Source organism: Prunus avium, chromosome 5, assembly GCF_965620075.1.
Source record: "Prunus avium chromosome 5, drPruAviu1.hap1.1, whole genome shotgun sequence".
NCBI lineage: Eukaryota > Viridiplantae > Streptophyta > Magnoliopsida > Rosales > Rosaceae > Prunus > Prunus avium.
In genome coordinates, this window is record NC_142288.1 from 3,436,813 (window position 1) to 3,449,579 (window position 12,767).

The following is a 12,767-nucleotide window of genomic DNA, read 5'->3' on the forward strand; positions in this document are numbered from 1 at the left end:
ACCTTTTGGATATTTTATAGAATGATCAGCTAGTTCAAGTCGCATTGAAGTCTTCTTCATCCCTTCTAAGCCAAGCTCTTGATAAACTGAATATGGCAAAACATTGATGCTTGCTCCCAAGTCCAACATGGCTCTTCCAACCTTCTTGCCTCCAATGTTAATGGGAATGTCAAAGCTGCCAGGATCATCTAGTTTTGGTGGAAGCTTCCTTTGCAACACAGCACTTACATTCTGGTCGAGCTTTACTCCTTCATTTGGAGCGAAATTGAGCTTGTGAGTTTTCAAGTCCTTGATGAATTTTCCATATGCAGGAATCTGTTCAATAAGATCAAGCAAAGGCAAATTGATATTAACTTTACTCAAAATATCATAAATCTCTTTAAAAGCCTTATCTTGCTTTGCTTTCTTAAGACGGCCTGGAAATGGAATCTGTGGAACATATGGAGCGGGTGGCACGTATCTATCTTCTTGAAGATGTGGTGGCACAAATTTGTCATCCCTTTTATGCAATTGGAATTGATCGGATTTCTGAGAATCTGATTTGGCCTTAGGAGCAGATTGAGAAGTTTTGAGTTGTTCTCCTTCCGTAGCCATGGTCTCCTCGTCTTTATCTTCTACAATCACAACATCATTTGAAAGATTAGAATCATCTTTATTATCAATGATCTTACCTGATCTGAGCACATGAATGGCCTTGGCTTCTGGGTTCTTTGGATTGATCTCAGTTTGGCTTAGCCATTTCCCAGGCACTCTTTGAGTTATTTCAGCAGCTATTTGGCCTAATTGGACTTCCAATTTGGAGATGGCAGCTTGTGTAGTTTGCTGAAAATTGGATTGGTTGATTGCCATCTGCTTCACTATATCTTCCAATGATGATGATGATTGTTGTGGCCTTTGGAATGAAGGGGGATTTGCTTGATTCTGGGTATTTCTCCATGAAAAGTTTGGATGATTCCTCCAACCTGGATTATAACTTTGAGAGTATGGATCATTTCTTGGACCTTGGTTGTATCCGTATGTTGGGTCTCCATTGCTATCTCCTCAAAGAGTTCGTACGTTTCTTCTGGAGTTTTGGTTTTAAAAGAACCACCTGCAAAATTGGTGACTATATTATGACTAGAAGGGGTTAGTCCTTTATAAAACATACGCATTTGAAGCTTCAATGGAATCCCATGATGAGGACATTGGTTGAGCAACCCATTGAATTTCTCCCATGCTTCACAAAACGATTCATCATCTTGCTGTGCAAATAACAAGATCTTGTCCCTAAGCATGTCGGTCTTTTGCGTGGAGAAGTATTTTTCCAGGAACTTCTTTTGAATGGCAGACCATGTAGTGAGTGAACCAGGCTTCAAAGAATTCAACCAATACTTCGCCTTATCCTTTAAAGTGTATGGAAACACTCTCATTCGAAGTTGATCTTCTGTCACACCTGTCAAGGGAAAAGAACTCACAACATTAAAAATATCCTTTATATGAGTCAATGGATCTTCATTAGGTAAACCATAAAAGGAAGGCAGCATATTAAGATGAGAAGATTTAAGCTCATAATTTCGAGCTACAGTGGGCAGCAAAATGCTTGAAGGAGATGCTGGAATTGTTGGGATATCAAGTTCTCCCATGAACTCAATGGCAGCCATCATTTCTTCTTCTTCTTGGTCTGAACTTGCTTTCGAATTTGAAAGTGAAGAACCAGGAAGTTCAGTGTGGAGAGCAAGACTTGTAAATGTAGCAAGAGCTTGCTCTTTTGCAGTTGACAACTCCCTTTCTAGACGATTCTGAATTTCAGAGGTCACTCGTCTGGGTTGCAATGATGGTCCTGCGTTCAAAGATCTAGAACGTTGGAACGAAGACCTCACTTGTTCAAGTAATGGCTTTTTAGACATAAGCTACCTGAAACAGAAAATTAGATTAATTAGAAACACTAAAAAGAATAGGGTAACCTTGGGCACATAACCAGGGAAGAACTTTCGTTCAGTCCCCGGCAACGGCGCCAAAATTTGTTGTTAATATTATGTTAACTCGCAATTGTACGGGGCAATTAGTAGTATAGCAAGACAAGTACGAGGTCGTACCCACGAAGACTGAGAAGTTAAAACTAGTTATGTACTTAGATTACCAAATTCAAGAAAGTAGGAGGTTATGTCTAAAACAGAATTTAGAACAAGAGTGGTTGTGATTGTTGAACAAAAGAAGCAAAATGAAATTGCAAACAAAAACAAGTAAACAAATGTAACAAAGAGTGGTTTTAAGAGTTGGAAAACAGATTTTGAGACTAGGGCATTCGAATCACCATAACAATTCAATTCTGGGTTATAAAGATTCAAGTAACAAGTCTAATTCAGATTCAAAGATTGATTCTAGCTAAAGTATGATTATGCCATGGTGTTTGGTCCTAACCTTGTGTTCCTAATTCCCTAATTTGATCATTTGTTGTCTAACCTAAAATTAAGCATTAGGAACCCATTAAGCATAGAAGAACATTTTAAACAACCAAGTATGTATCTAATCCCTGTTGTCGAATGTCCATACATACTCTTCCTATTCATAGTTCAATTCGAATTAAAGCATGGTGTATACTCTTAATTCAAACCAAGATAGTTAACAAACAAGTTCTAATGGTGATCAATCATTCAAACAAGCATGTTAACTTATAAGCATAATGAATAAGAACATGAATCATGAATCAAACTTGAAACTCCAAACTTATAAACCCAGAATATTCATGTTAGGTTACATCGAAGCCCTAGTTATGGATTTAGCTACTCATAATGGAAAAGAGACTTGAACAGAAATGAGAAAACATAATGAATGCAATAAGAGTAGAAAAACCCTTTTTCTGAAGTTCTTGTGGTGTCCAAGGCTTCTCCAAGTGCTTCTCCACTTCTAATGCTTCTCCAAGAGCTTCCCCACTTCTAGAAAGATGTATGAAGGATATGGAGGTGATTTGGGATGAGTTTGAGTGAGTGGTGATGGCTAAGGAAGATGAAATTCGTAGGGAAATGGAAGAGAAGTTTGCTGGAGTTGTTTTGGTGATTGTTGGAGTGTTTGGGATTGTGAGAGTGTTTGAGGATGGTTGGAGTGAATTGTGGGGTTGTGAATCCCAAGATTTGTTGTGTCTTGAATGTGGAATGGATGTGGTATTTATAGGGAGAGGGGAGTGACAAATCTGAATTCAATATGGCTAATGCATACAACACTTGCATTATAAAAGATGAATTGGTTGATGCACTTCACTAATGCATACAACACTTGCATTATAAAATCTGAATTGGTTGATGCACTTCACCAATAGATCCCACCAGCAGCCCTAGCTCATCTTCATGTCACCATGACCAAGCTTCCAACCAGAAATGATAGCTCATACCTAGCTCACCATGACCAAGCATCCAACCAGCACATGCTGAGGTCAGCATAACCAGCAACTTCAAGGGCTTACGAATTGGGCTTCCCTTAAGCAAATTAAGACTTTAAGCCCTCAAACTTGAAGTTCAGAATGTCTTCTTTCCAGCCATATATCATTTGGGCCAATCCAAGGTCGGAGGAGGAAGTTAAGGCCAAAACAAATTGCTAACTCATTTTGCGCGCTGATAAAATCCATCCTGAGCATGGCTCTGTGTTTGCTAGGTAACAGACTCCATATTTATCCAATGGGGCTGACTTTTGGATATGTTATAGTACACACCCATTGGAACAATTTTCATGAAGAATGCTGCCACATCCGAGCTGTGTAGATTGCTGAAACAAAGCTTGCAATATGACCCACGAAACTGGACTGGCAAGAGGCTGTAGGAAAAATGAGTTTGTCTTTAAGCTCTTCTTCCATTCATCCAAATTAGGCCTTAACATGCTTGAATTGCATGAATTATGCTCTCTTGCTCTATTGGCCTACAAAACACACAAAGGGAGGGAAATAACTTAGAATTATAGGAACTAAGCAAAAGAAGTAAGTAAATTGGGCATGTATATGTATGAAATTATGAGCTTAACAAAATCCAATCGCTAGAAGTATGGAATACACCAACCACTCCAATTAGGAACGAACTGCCGTTGAACTTGAATTGTCCAATTTGGAACACCTACTGATTTCGGATCGAGCCCAAAACTTGGGCAACAAGATAATATGGTGGGAGGAGTCATTTGGTGAGTTTTGAGTGAAATCCAATCGCTAGAAGTATGGAATACACCAACCACTCCAATTAGGAACGAACTGCCATTGAACTTGAGTTGTCCAATTACTCACACCTATTGATTTCGGATCGAGCCCAAACTTGGGCAACATCATAATATGGTGGGAGGAGCCATTTGGTGAGTTTTGAGAGAAATCCAATCGCTAGAAGTATGGAATACAGCAACCACTCCAATTAGGAACGAACTGCCGTCGAACTTGAATTGTACCATTTCTCACACCTCTTGATTTCGGATCGAGCCCAAAACTTGGGCAACATGATAATATGGTGGGTGGAGTCATTTGGTGAGTTTTGAGTGAAATCCAATCGGTAGAAGTATGGAATACACCAACCACTCCAATTAGTAACGAACTGCCATTGAACTTGAATTGTCCAATTTCTCACACCTATTGATTTCGGACCGAGCTCAAAACTTGGGCAACATGATAATATGGTGGGAGGAGTCATTTGGTGGGTTTTGAGTGAAATCCAATCGCTAGAATTATGGAATACACCAACCACTCCAATTAGGAACGAACTGCCGTTGAACTTGAATTGTCCAATTTGTCACACCTATTGATTTCGAATCGAGCCCCAAACTTGGGCAACATCATAATATGGTGGGAGGAGTCATTTGGTGAGTTTTGAGAGAAATCCAATCGCTAGAAGTATGGAATAAACTAACCACTCCAATTAGGAACGAACTGCCGTTGAACTTGAATTTTCCAATTGGGAACACGTATGGATTTCGGATCGAGCCCAAAACTTGGGCAACATGATAATATGGTGGGCGGAGTCATTTGGTGAGTTTTGAGTGAAATCCAATCGCTAGAAGTATGGAATACACCAACCACTCCAATTAGGAACGAACTATCGTTGAACTTGAATTGTCCAATTTCTCACACCTATTGATTTCGGACCGAGCCCAAAACTTAGGCAACATGATAATATGGTGGGAGGAGTCATTTGGTGAGTTTTGAGTGAAATCCAATCGATAGAGGTATGGAATACACCAACCACTCCAATTAGGAACGAAATGCCGTTGAACTTGAATTGTCCAACTTCTTTCACCTATTGATTTCGGATTGAGTCCAAAACTTGGGGAACATCATAATATGGTGGGAGGAGTCATTTGGTGAGTTTTGAGTGAAATCCAATCGATAGAGGTATGGAATACACCGACCACTCCAATTAGGAACGAACTGCCGTTGAACTGGAATTGTCCAATTTCTCACACCTATTGATTTCCGATCGAGCCCCAAACTTGGGCAACATCATAATATGGTGTCTGAAGTCATTTGGTGAGTTTTGAGTGAAATCCAATCGCTAGAAGTATGGAATACACCAACCACTCCAATTAGGAACGAACTGCTGTTGAACTTCAATTGTCCAATTTCTCACACCTATTGATTTCGGATCGAGCCCCAAACTTGGGCAACATCATAATATGGTGTCTGAAGTCATTTGGTGAGTTCTGAGTGAAATCCAATCGCTAGAAGTATGGAATACACCAACCACTCCAATTTCACGAACTGCCGTTGAACTTGAATTGTCCAATTTCGCACACCTGTTGATTTCGGATCGAGCCCCAAACTTGGGCAACATCATAATATGGTGGGAGGAGTCATTTGGTATGTTTTGAGTGAAATCCAGTCGCTAGAAGTATGGAATACACCAACCACTCCAATTAGGAACGAACTGCCGTTGAACTTGAATTGTCCAATTTCTCACACCTATTGATTTCGGATCAAGCCCCAAACTTGGGCAACATCATAACATGGTGTTAGGAGTCATTTGGTGAGTTTTTAGTGAAATCCAATCGCTAGAGGTGTGGAATACACCAACCACACCAATTAGGAACGAACTGCCGTTGAATTTGAATTGTCCAATTTCTCACACCTATTGATTTCGGATCGAGCCCCAAACTTGGGCAACATCATAATATGGTGGGACGAGTCATTTGGTGAGTTTTGAGTGAAATCCAATCGCTAGAAGTATGGAATACACCAACCACTCCAATTAGGAACGAACTGCCGTTGAACTTGAATTGTCCAATTTCTCACACCTATTGATTTCGGATCGAGCCCCAAACTTGGGCAACATCATAATATGGTGTCAGGAGTCATTTGGTGAGTTTTGAGTGAAATCCGATCGCTAGAAGTATGAAATACAGCAACCACTCCAATTAGGAACGAACTGCCGTTGAACTTCAATTGTCCAATTTCTCACACCTATTGATTTCGGATCGAGCCCCAAACAGGGGCAACATCATAATATGGTGGGAGGAGTCATTTGGTGAGTTTTGAGTGAAATCCAATCGCTAGAAGTATGGAATACACCAACCACTCCAATTAGGAACGAACTGCCGTTGAACTTGGATAGTCCAATTTCGCACACCTATTGATTTCGGATCGAGCCCAAAACATGGGCAACATCATAATATGGTGGGAGGAGTCAATTGGTGAGTTTTGAGTGAAATCCAATCTCTAGAAGTATGGAATACACCGACCACTCCAATTAGGAACGAACTGCCGTTGAACTTCAATTGTCCAATTTCTCACACCTATTGATTTCGGATCGAGCCCAAAACTTGGGCAACATCATAATATGGTGGGAGGAGTCATTTGGTGAGTTTTGAGTGAAATCCAATCGCTAGAAGTATGGAATACACCAACCACTCCAATTAGGAACGAACTGCCGTTGAACTTGAATTGTCCAACTTCTTTCACCTATTGATTTCGGATTGAGTCCAAAACTTGGGGAACAACATAATATGGTGGGAGGAGTCATTTGGTGAGTTTTGAAAGAAATCCAATCGCTAGAAGTATGGAATACATCAACCACACCAATTAGGAACGAACTGCCGTTGAACTTGAATTGTCCAATTTCTCACACCTATTGATATCGAATCGAGCCCAAAACTTGGGCAACATCATAATATGGTGGGAGGAGTCATTTGGTGAGTTTTGAGTGAAATCCAATCGCTAGAAGTATGGAATACACCAACCACTCCAATTAGGAACGAACTGCCGTTGAACTTGAATTGTCCAATTTCTCACACCTATTGATTTCGTAACGAGCCCCAAACTTGGGCAACATCATAATATGGTGTCAGGAGTCATTTGGTGAGTTTTGAGTGAAATCCAATCGCTAGAAGTATGGAATACACCAACCACTCCAATTAGGAACGAACTGCCGTTGAACTTGAATTGTCCAATTTCTCACACCTGTTGATTTCGGATCGAGCCCCAAACTTGGGCAACATCTTAATATGGTGTCAGGAGTCATTTGGTGAGTTTTGAGTGAAATCCAATAGCTAGAAGTATGGAATACACCAACCACTCCAATTAGGAACGAACTGCCGTTGAACTTGATTTGTCCAATTTCTCACACCTATTGATATCGGTTCAAGCCCAAAACTTGGGCAACATCATAATATGGTGGGAGGAATCATCTGTTGAGTTTTGAGTGAAATGCAATCGCTAGAAGTATGGAATACACCAATCACTCCAATTTGGAACGAACTGCCGTTGAACTTGAATTGTCCAATTTCTCACACCTATTGATATCCGTTCAAGCCCAAAACTTGGGCAACATCATAATATGGTGGGAGGAATCATTTGTTGAGTTTTGAGTGAAATGCAATTGCTAGAAGTATGGAATACACCAACCACATCAATTTGGAACGAACTGCCTTTGAACTTGAATTGTCCAATTTCTTTCACCTATTGATTTCGGATTGAGCCCAAAACTTGGGCAACATCATAATATGGTGGGAGGAGTCATTTGGTGAGTTTTGAGTGAAATCCAATCGCCAGAAGTGTGGAATACACCAACCACTCCAATTAGGAACGAACTGCTGTTGAAAATGAATTGACCAATTTCTCACACCTATTGATTTCGGATCGAGCCCCAAACTTGGGCAACATCAGAATATGGTGGGAGGAGTCATTTGGTGAGTTTTGAGTAAAATCCAATCGCTAGAAGTATGGAATACACCAACCACTCCAATTAGGAACGAACTGCCGTTGAACTTGAATTGTCCAATTTTGAAGACCTATTGATTTCGGATAGAGCCCAAAACTTGGGCAACATGATAATATGGTGGGAGGAGTCATTTGGTGAGTTTTGTGTGAAATCCAATCGCTAGAAGTATGGAATACACCAACCACTCCAATTAGGAACGAACTGCCGTTGAACTTGAATTGTCCAATTTCTCACACCTATTGATTTCGGATCGAGCCCCAAACTTGGGCAACTTCATAATATGGTGTCAGGAGTCATTTGGTGAGTTTTGAGTGAAATCCAATCGCTAGAAGTATGGAATACACCAACCACTCCAATTAGGAACGAACTACCGTTGAACTTGAATAGTTCAATTTCTGTCACCTATTGATTTCGGATCGAGCCCAAAACTTGGGCAACATCATAATATGGTGGGAGGAGTCATTTGGTGAGTTTTGAGTGATATCCAATCGCTAGAAGTATGGAATACACCAACCACTCCAATTAGGAACGAACTGCAGTTGAACTTGAATTGTCCAATTTCTCACACCTATTGATTTCGAAACGAGCCCCAAACTTGGGCAACATCATAATATGGTGTCAGAAGTCATTCGGTGAGTTTTGAGTGAAATTCAATCGCTAGAAATATGGAATACACCAACCACTCCAATTAGGAACCAACTGCCGTTGAACTTGAATTGTCCAATTTCTCACACCTGTTGATTTCGGATCGAGCCCCAAACTTGGGCAACATCATAATATGGTGGGAGGAGTCATTTGGTAAGTTTTGAGTGAAATCCAGTCGCTAGAAGTATGGAATACACCAACCACTCCAATTAGGAACGAACTGCCGTTGAACTTGAATTGTCCAATTTCTCACACCTATTGATTTCGGATCGAGCCCCAAACTTCGGCAACATCATAATATGGTGTTAGGAGTCATTTGGTGAGTTTTGAGTGAAATCCAATCGCTAGAAGTACGGAATACACCAACCACACCAATTAGGAACGAACTTCCGTTGAACTTGAATTGTCCAATTTCTCACACCTATTGATTTCGGATCGAGCCCCAAACTTGGGCAACATCATAATATGGTGGGACGACTCATTTGGTGAGTTTTGAGTGAAATCCAATCGCTAGAAGTATGGAATACACCAACCACTCCAATTAGAAACCAACTGCCGTTGAACTTGAATTGTCCAATTTCGCACAACTATTGATTTCGGATCGAGCCCAAAAGTTGGGCAACATCATAATATGGTGGGAGGAGTCATTTTGTGAGTTTTGAGTGAAATCCAATCGCTAGAAGTATGGAATACACCAACCACTCCAATTAGGAACGAACTGCCGTTGAACTTGATTTGTCCAATTTCTCACACCTATTGATATCGGTTCAAGCCCAAAACTTGGGCAACATCATAATATGGTGGGAGGAATCATCTGTTGAGTTTTGAGTGAAATGCAATCGCTAGAAGTGTGGAATACACCAATCACTCCAATTAGGAACGAACTGCCGTTGAACTTGAATTGTCGAATTTGGAACACCTATTGATTTCGGATCGAGCCCCAAACATGGGCAACATCATTATATGGTGGGAGGAGTCATTTGGTGAGTTTTGAGTGAAATCCAATCGCTAGAAGTATGGATTACACCAACCACTCCAATTAGGAACGAACTGCCGTTGAACTTGAATTGTTCAATTTCTCACACCTATTGATTTCGAATCGAGCCCAAAACTTGGGCAACATCATAATATGGTGGGTGGAGTCAATTGGTGAGTTTTGAGCGAAATCCAACCGCTAGAAGTGTGGAATACACCAACCACTCCAATTAGGAACGAACTGCCGTTGAACTTGAATTGTCCAATTTGGAACACCTATTGATTTCGGATCGAGCCCAAAACTTGGGCAACATCATAATATTGTGGGAGGAGTCATTTGGTGAGTTTTGAGTGAAATACAATCGCTAGAAGTATGGAATACACCAACCACTCCAATTAGGAACCAACTGCCGTTGAACTTGAATTGTCCAATTTCTCACAACTATTGATTTCGGATCGAGCCCCAAACCTGGGCAACATCATAATATGGTGGGAGGAGTCATTTGGTGAGTTTTGAGTGAAATCCAATCGCTAGAAGTATGGAATACACCAACCACTCCAATTAGGAACGAACTGCCGTTGAACTTGAATTGTCCAATTTGGAACACCTATTGATTTCGGATCGAGCCTAAAACTTGGGCAACATCATAATATAGTGGGAGGAGTCATTTGGAGAGTTTTGAGTGAAATCCAATCGCTAGAAGTATGGAATACACCAACCACTCCAATTAGGAACGAACTGCCGTTGAACTTAAATTGTCCAATTTGGAACACCTATTGATTTCGGATCGAGCCCAAAACTTGGGCAACATCATAATATGGTGGGAGGAGTCATTTGGTTAGTTTTGAGTGAAATCCAATCGCTAGCAGTATGGAATACACCAACCACTCCAATTAGGAACGAACTGCCATTGAACTTGAATTGTCCAATTTCTCACACCTATTGATTTCGGATCGAGCCCCAAACCGGGGCAACATCATAATATGGTGGGAGGAGTCATTTGGTGAGTTTTGAGTGAAATCCAATCGCTAGAAGTATGGAATACACCAACCACTCCAATTAGGAACGAACTGCCGTTGAACTTGAATTGTCCAATTTCTCACACCTATTGATTTCGGATCGAGCCCCAAACTTGGGCAACATCATAATATGGTGGGAGGAGTCATTTGGTTAGTTTTGAGTGAAATCCAATCGCTAGAAGTATGGAATACACCAACCACTCCAATTAGGAACGAACTGCCGTTGAACTTGAATTGTCCAATTTGGAACACCTGTTGATTTTGGATCGAGCCCAAAACTTGGGCAACATCATAATATGGTGGGAGGAGTCATTTGGTGAGTTTTGAGTGAAATCCAATCGCTGGAAGTATGGAATACACCAACCACTCCAATTAGGAACGAACTGCCGTGGAACTTGAATTGTCCAATTTCGAACACCAATTGATTTCGGATCGAGCCCAAACATGGGCAACATCATAATGTGGTGGGAGGAGTCATTTGGTGAGTTTTGAGTGAAATCCAATCGCTAGAAGTATGGAATACACCAACCACTCCAATTAGGAACGAACTGCCGTTGAACTTGAATTGTCCAATTTGGAACACCTATTGATTTTGGATCGAGCCCAAAACTTGGGCAACATCATAATATGGTGGGAGGAGTCATTTGGTGAGTTTTGAGTGAAATCCAATCGCTGGAAGTATGGAATACACCAACCACTCCAATTAGGAACGAACTGTCGTGGAACTTGAATTGTCCAATTTCGAACACCAATTGATTTCGGATCGAGCCCAAAACTTGGGCAACATCATAATATGGTGGGAGGAGTCATTTGGTGAGTTTTGAGTGAAATCCAATCGCTAGAAGTATGGAATACACCAACCACTCCAATTAGGAACGAACTGCCGTTGAACTTGAATTGTCGAATTTGGAACACCTATTGATTTCGGATCGAGCCCCAAACATGGGCAACATCATAATATGGTGGGGGGAGTCATTTGGTGAGTTTTGAGTGAAATCCAATCGCTAGAAGTATGGAATACACCAACCACTCCAATTAGGAACGAACTGCCGTTGAACTTGAATTGTTCAATTTCTCACACCTATTGATTTCGAATCGAGCCCAAAACTTGGGCAACATCATAATATGGTGGGTGGAGTCAATTGGTGAGTTTTGAGCGAAATCCAATCGCTAGAAGTGTGGAATACACCAACCACTCCAATTAGGAACGAACTGCCGTTGAACTTGAATTGTCCAATTTCTCACACCTATTGATTTCGGATCGAGCCCCAAACCTGGGCAACATCATAATATGGTGGGAGGAGTCATTTGGTGAGTTTTGAGTGAAATCCAATCGCTAGAAGTATGGAATACACCAACCACTCCAATTAGGAACGAACTGCCGTTGAACTTGAATTGTCCAATTTGGAACACCTATTGATTTCGGATCGAGCCTAAAACTTGGGCAACATCATAATATAGTGGGAGGAGTCATTTGGAGAGTTTTGAGTGAAATCCAATCGCTAGAAGTATGGAATACACCAACCACTCCAATTAGGAACGAACTGCCGTTGAACTTAAATTGTCCAATTTGGAACACCTATTGATTTCGGATCGAGCCCAAAACTTGGGCAACATCATAATATGGTGGGAGGAGTCATTTGGTTAGTTTTGAGTGAAATCCAATCGCTAGCAGTATGGAATACACCAACCACTCCAATTAGGAACGAACTGCCATTGAACTTCAATTGTCCAATTTCTCACACCTATTGATTTCGGATCGAGCCCCAAACCGGGGCTACATCATAATATGGTGGGAGGAGTCATTTGGTGAGTTTTGAGTGAAATCCAATCGCTAGAAGTATGGAATACACCAACCACTCCAATTAGGAACGAACTGCCGTTGAACTTGAATTGTCCAATTTCTCACACCTATTGATTTCGGATCGAACCCCAAACTTGGGCAACTTCATAATATGGTGGGAGGAGTCA

At 41.0% G+C, this 12,767-nt stretch overlaps 1 non-coding gene across 1 annotated transcript; it reads left to right on the forward strand.

Moving 5' to 3' along the window:
- The first annotated feature begins 1,167 nt into the window (after positions 1 to 1,167).
- Positions 1,168 to 1,274, forward strand: LOC148294216 (small nucleolar RNA R71). Its single transcript, XR_015836206.1, has one exon. It is a non-coding gene; the product is annotated as a small nucleolar RNA R71 (small nucleolar RNA).
- The last annotated feature ends 11,493 nt before the right edge of the window (positions 1,275 to 12,767 follow it).